Source organism: Pteropus medius, unplaced genomic scaffold, assembly GCF_902729225.1.
Source record: "Pteropus medius unplaced genomic scaffold, Ma_sr-lr_union100, whole genome shotgun sequence".
Taxonomy (NCBI): Eukaryota; Metazoa; Chordata; class Mammalia; order Chiroptera; family Pteropodidae; genus Pteropus; species Pteropus medius.
Window position 1 is genome coordinate 11,853,781 of NW_024349804.1, and position 6,923 is coordinate 11,860,703.

Consider the following 6,923-nt stretch of genomic DNA (forward strand, 5'->3'; position numbering starts at 1 on the left):
AGCCGCACCCCCACTCCCCGCCCCCAGGCCGAGCGCAGGGCGCGAGGAGAGCCAGGGGTGGGAGCCGCGTGCGTGCACCCACACTCACACACGCTCCTGAGGCACACACAGGTTGGTACTAGCACACCAGACGATTACGCCATACGAACACGTGAAAGATGCACAAGCATGCTGGCACACACTCGAGAGTCGGTTACACACACGCTCCCCAGACACAGGCTCGTTCACACGCTTTAGAGACAATTTCGCGCACACACACACATGCTTGCACGTATTCCGAGTCTATTAACAGACACACACACACGCCAGAAATTCGCAGTCATCCAACCCCACGCACACACAGCATCGCATCGAGACGGCACACAGGAGAGACACACTGGACACAGCGTTCATTCACTCGACAATGTTACATTGTGTGACCGCTGGTGTATAGCTCGTTTTTCGTGCTGGGGCCAGCACCATGAACAAAATAGACCAAGTCCTGCCCTCTGGGAGCTGACATTTTGAAGGGGAGACACACACACTTAATGTACCAGGCAGTGCTCAGCGCCAGGAAAGAAGAAATAGCAAGGAAGGGGGCCATTCTAGGGTCACATTCACTCAGACAAGAGAAATACGCTTTTGCACTCAAAACAGTGACTCATACACATATATGGTGCTCACTCTTGCAACACCCACGCGACAGAGATTTCACACGCTCATACCAAAAGGCAAACTCACAAGGTGACTCCAGACACATAAACCCCAACAGGACACCCACACACAAATCCACACCAGAAATAAGGGAAGTTGAGAGCTTAAATAGAAATGTTCCAGAAAAAGACACACAGAGAAATTACAACACACACTTACACACATATAGCTTAGTTTTGCTGAGCCAGGAGCTTGCAGCCTGGGGACCTGGTCTTCCTCTGACGAGGGCCAAGGTGGAGGACATGGTTGTCTAAGCTCTCTCTGCTGGGGCTCCCCTCAACCCCTTTGCAAGGCCAAGGGCAGTGTGTGTCCCCTAGAAACTGTCCGTCATTTTGGGGGGCTGGTTATTATCAGGCAGAGGATGCTAAGAGTCTCCAGGGATCTGGTGGTCCCAGCTGCTCTTTCTGGAGGGGCGGAATCACCAGCTGCCGACCCCCTTCATGGCGAGTCCAGACATGCAGCATCAGGGCCGGGTGGGGACCTCAGCCAGGAGCATCATCTCCTAGGAGCTGTTCACCATCCCCTCCGCCCAAGTGCTGGAGCTGTCCCTTCAGCACCAGCCCTCACAGCCCAGACAGACAGACAGCAGGATTTACATTCTCCTTCCTGTGACTGATGGGACCCACGAACTGAGGACTCTGGGGACATTGGCTCCATGGCCTCAGCTAACACCCTCCCCGTGCATTTCCTGTCTTTTCGCCCTGGAGCAAGCCGATCTGTGCAGTAAGTAGGCACCACTGCCTCCCCACCTGTCTGTGCAGTAAGTAGGCACCACTGCCTCCCCGCCGGGCAGATGGGGAAGCAGGAGAGGAGAAAAGCAGCAGCTGCCTAACGCCTCAGATCTCGCTGCTGTTCAGCCAGGCCTGGAGCGCAGCGGCGTGGAGCAAGTCCCTTTTCTGTGCTTGAGACACAAAGTAATACTGGGCACACACAGATGAATACTTACAAAGTCCCCGCCCTCAAGGAGTATGTATTATAGTAGAGGAGAGAGTGCTAAACATTAATAAGAACAGAGAATATCACCACCCCCTCCTCAATCCACTCTCTTCTATCCGCCCCATCCCCCGTCCTGGCCTCCTTCCTTTTGTCCCTGGGCACCCTGCACAGATTTGTCACAGATGATCCTTTTGAGGTTTGTGGGACTCTAGGTTGCATTGCAAGGGTTTTTAATTTTTCAGTGAAAACTTCTGTCCTGTGACATGCTGTTCCCAGCACATTCCAGGCGAGGAAATTCCATGTTGAAGACCACGTAGACACCTCCTGAAGCTCTGCAAATATTCGCAGTGACTAAATCCATAGAAAAATCAAAGAATCCAAGAATCCAAGTGCAACCGAACGTTTGAGGTCAATTCTCCTGCTGTACACCTGAATCTGCTCTCAGCACCTTGAGGAAACTCCCTCGGGCTTTGTTAAAACTCCGCTGGCGATAGAGACCTCACTACTTTCCAAGAAAAATCTTTTCTATTGTGAGGAAGGGCTGGGCATTTGTCAAAACTAAGAAGGAGTGACATGAGGAAGGAGAGGTTGCCTGATGCAGAAGCAAGAAAGGGTGATAGTTCCCACTTTAAGAGAGCTTACCGTGCCAAGGGCTGTCATGGGCACTTTGCATATAATGACTCCTTCAAGCCTCGCAGCAAACTTTGAGGTAGGTACTATGATAGCCTCATTTTACAGATGAGAAAAACGAAGGCTCAGAGAGACGAGTAACTTGCTTAAGGTCACAGCAGGTAAGTGATGCTACTTAACAATTGTAGTCCCAGAGCCTGCACCTTAGCCAGTGTCCGTAAGCCTCCCCCAAGAAGCCTGACTGTCTCACAGAAAGGAGGGGCTCCGGCTTTTATTGAGCGCCTGCCACACAGAAGGGTCTCTGCACACGCTGTTCATGTCCACACATTACGATCTGCTTTCAGCAGCCCCACGTGGCAGCCTATGCCGCTTCGGTGTTCAGGCTGGAGTGCAGAGGGTGACAAACCTTAAACCCACTGCTCGGTTAACCACCAAGACCATGCTGTGATTCCACTCAGGTTTGTCTGAGTCTGATCTACAACATCTCCTCATCACGAGGCCAGAAACTCAGGGGTAGCAGGGAAAGGGAGGCAGGAAACAAAGCTGGAAAATGTGCCCGCCAGTTTGCAGGGAGGCTGGCGGGGCGGGGGTGGGGGGGCCGTGTCTGGCAGAGGCCATCAGAGGAAGAAGCCCCGGAAACCTGAGCAAACCCCACTCAGCCCAGAGCGTGGCCATGATCTTCCCCACCCTGCCTTCCGACTGCTGCTCTCGGTCCTCCAGGGAGGGCGTGCTCCCAAGTGAAGTCAAGTGTGGTATCTGGTGAAGGACAAGCTGGGAACTCATCCTGCCAGACTGGGACGACTTCCAGGATGATGGCAGAGAACAGAGAGGGGCGTGTCTGGTGGCAGCAGGAGCGGCCACTCAGCTCTGATGCATATTCTCCATTGGGGCCTTACTTATTTGGGGGGTGGGGGGGAACAACAATAAAAAATATTTTAAAAAATATATCAGTTGTAAAAAGAATGTTTTCCAGGAGTGAGGGAAGGAGGATTGTAGTTTATCATTAGGGGTGTGATATTCGTTGCAAATCTGCGAGGCCAGTAATGGATTGGTACTGTCATTTTGGATGTAAGAAGATCTGCTTAAACTTATAGGGCCAGCACGTGGCAGAGATACAGTTTGAATTCAAGCCTGCTTGATCCTAAAATGTCTGCTTTTATTTGCTGCCTCCGAATCAGCTCTTAAGGAGTTGTGGCAGGCAGAACGATGCCCCCTTCTCAAAGATGTCCGCCTCCTAATCTCCAGAACCCGTGTATATGTTGCCTTACGTGGCCAAAGGGAATCTGCAGATGCAATAAGGTTAAGGATCTTGAGATGGGGATGACCCAGAAGAGAGTCGTGAGGAGTAACACGACGTCTGTGACACAGCAGGTCCCCAGAATGCGCGCTGGATGACCGTGGAAGGATTAGTTGCCTGACATTGCCCATAGGGCCAGATTCAGGATTCTAACCAAAAAAATCCAGACTCTGATGGCGACGCCAGTCCATCCCTTTATCTCCTTTCTCCCAATGGGACCTCTTCGGTCAGGCTTCTCGGGGGAGGCTTGAGGACACTGGTTAAGGTGCAAGCTCTGGGACCACAAATCGTTAATGTCATCACATGGGTCCTCATAAGCAAAAGAGGAAAGCAGGAGGCTCAGAGTCAGAGGAGATGTGACAACACGAGCAGGTATCAAAACCAGAGAGATATTTGAAGATGCTACGCTGTGCTTTGCACATAGAGGAAGAGACTATGAGCCAAAGATGGAAGCATCTTCTAGAAGCTGGCAAAGGCAAGGAAGTGAATTCTCCCCTGGAGTCTCCAGAAGGAACACAGCCCTTCCAATGCCTTGACTTCAGCCCAGGGAGACCCATTTCCCAATTCTAACCTCCAGAACCGTAAGGTAAAAAATATATGTAGGGTTAAGCCCTTAGGTTCACAGTAATTTGTTCTGGCAATGACGGTGAACTAATACGAGGCATATAATGGACCATAAAGGAACTCGCTTTGTTATTTGTGCAGTGGATTCGACTTCAGAGAAGATCATTTATTCTCCACCAGAAATCAAGAGTCTTGGATTTGTCGGCTTTTTGTATCATATCAGAGTCTTAACACTCTGCCACGAATTATCAATAAGTTAAACATTCAAAAGAGGAAAAAAAACTTTAATTGTGAAAAAAGCCTACATTTTAATGTACAAAATTACACAAATTATACATGTCACTAACATAGAAAAATACACCTTGGTAACGAGAGACGATGCTAGCCTATTTTATACACAAGATTGAGCAATTGCTATCATCTCGAAACCCCAGAAGGGACGTTGAGCGCAGCTAACCCTGGTCAGGAATCCAAAGAGCATCTCCAAGGGCTGACGGCTCTGCTTGTCTCACTGGAGGCAGGGGTTGGGGGACAGCCACTGCTCAGCACCCAAGGGAGGGTCTTGCTGAAGAACATTCAAAAGGAAAGGGGTCTGCTCAGGTGGCCAGACCACCCCACTGTGAACCAGTACTCCTGGGTGGAGGGGCAGAGCCTGGACTGCAACCCTTCTGACTCCGGTGTTTATTAATGGAGACATGTGATCTCAGAGTCCTTGTAGATTCATGCAATTACAAGGCACAGAGTTATTGTGCGTTTGGGATCCAGCGGGCACACACACACACACTTTCCAGATTGATGTCCATGCTTCACAGTTTTTACGGCGTCTGCCCAGACTTCAGCCCAGAAGAGTGAGGAGACCAGGGAGGTCCTATCAAAGTGAGCTCGAGGACTCACCCATCACCTTTGCCAGTGACACCCAAGTCCCTTCCCCACCTCACTGTCAAAAGCTGATTGTGCAAATCTGAACTTTGGGAGATCATCTTAAGTCACCCAACTCAGGTTAGTGGCACACGCCCTCCCCCATGCCGCCCCCCATTGCACTGAAATGCATCTGGGCATTTTCAAAGAGGTAAGGGAATGTTCCCGCCACCACGGAGCACTAATATGTGCCGAGTGCTTTAGGAAACTCATGCTATCTCTTTAATGCTCACACCTTCCCAGCCCCTTCCGCAGAGGACACCAAGACTAAGAAAGCTAAGTAAGCTTCCCGGGCCAGCACACCCGTTGGTGGCAGGGTCATGGTTCAAACCATGCATCTGGCCCATAACTCACTCTCCGATCTCTTAGAGGCATTCATCACCCCAATGAAAAGTCTAACAGTTAATAGCTGTAACATCACTGCACAGGTATTTACTGCCTCATCACTTTTAATGACGCATTTACAAACATCGTATCATATGACTTCAAAAAGAAAATTTTGATGCCATTTACATCACGTGTTCAGCCACTTTTAACAATCCCATTCATTCGCTCTCCCCTCATTCTAGCATCGTTTAACGGTATCATCGGTCTACCTTTGAGCATGGCCTGATGATGTTTTTCAAAGATAAAAAAAATGGTATCGGAACAAACCTGATTTCGATGGTGTCACTTCTCCCCTTAGACTTCCCATGACTCTGTCTAATACACTCATGCCTGGGATGCAGAAGTCGTATTTGGATGGGAGCTGCGCTTGCAGAAATCAGAGTAGGATTTAGAGAAAATCAAACAGGATAAAGAAAGTCCAATCCTTCCAACCTAAGCCTATTGACTTCTCAAAAGCAGTTTTAGGTCCAAGGCAGGCGCAATCCTTTTCTAGAAATTCTCATAAAACGTGAAAGAGGACTAAATACATTGAGAAACTCCAAGCATTTCTCCTTCCTTCTCCGCCTCCCGACGGCACCCAGAGAATTTCCAAAGAATTTATTTCAAAGCCAGGTAGGAACGCAGCTGGCCATGAGTGCAAATGCTGAATAGAAATCTGCTCGTATGTGCTTATGTGCTGGTAAATTCATGGATTGTAGTAGACTTAGAATATCTATTTCTGAAAGATTTCAGGGTGCATGAAACGGTACCCAAGAGATCTGCTTCGTGTGCCTATTGCACCCGCCAACTGTATCACCTGAACTGTCATGTCACTGTGCCAAGATCGGCCACCACAAGCCACCATGAGCCACCACGAGCTCAGCATCCAGGTCCTGGCTCTGTGGAGCTGAGTCCTGCAGTGTGCCATGCATTTGCTGCTTAAAAGGGCTCTCGAGGCGATGTCACAAAGCTGACTCACGGCCAAAAATATTCCAAAGATGAGAAGTCGCTTTCTGTCACTTCTGAGTACACATCTCTTTCCCAGTGAGGAACAAAATTATGTAAGCGTCTGACATGGGAGAGACCACAGTGACATCTGGGATTTCAGTTAACACGGGCTGGGAGACCTAGAAGGGACTGTGAGATGACAGCCTGATGGTCCTCCCCCCGGATGCCCGTCAGACCCCTGGGGGGCTTGTAAAGACCCCTTGCCGGGGCCCCACCCAAGACAACTGGGTTTAAGGCACCTGGAGAAGAGTCTGGCTTTGGCTTTTTAAGAAGGTCTGCAGGTGAGTGCAGTGTGAAACCAGGGCGAAGAATTATCATTCCAGACAATGCAACGCGATCTTTACCTCCTACAAATGGCCCAGGGCGGGGAGCAACAGACCTCATGCAACACACCCGCCTTCGCCCCAACTCCCAGCCCAGAGCCCCTCCCACTGCAAGGCGCTGTCTGAATAGAGAAAAAAAAAAAGGTGGGCTGTCTAAAGTATGTCAGAAATGTCTAGCACCCTCTTCT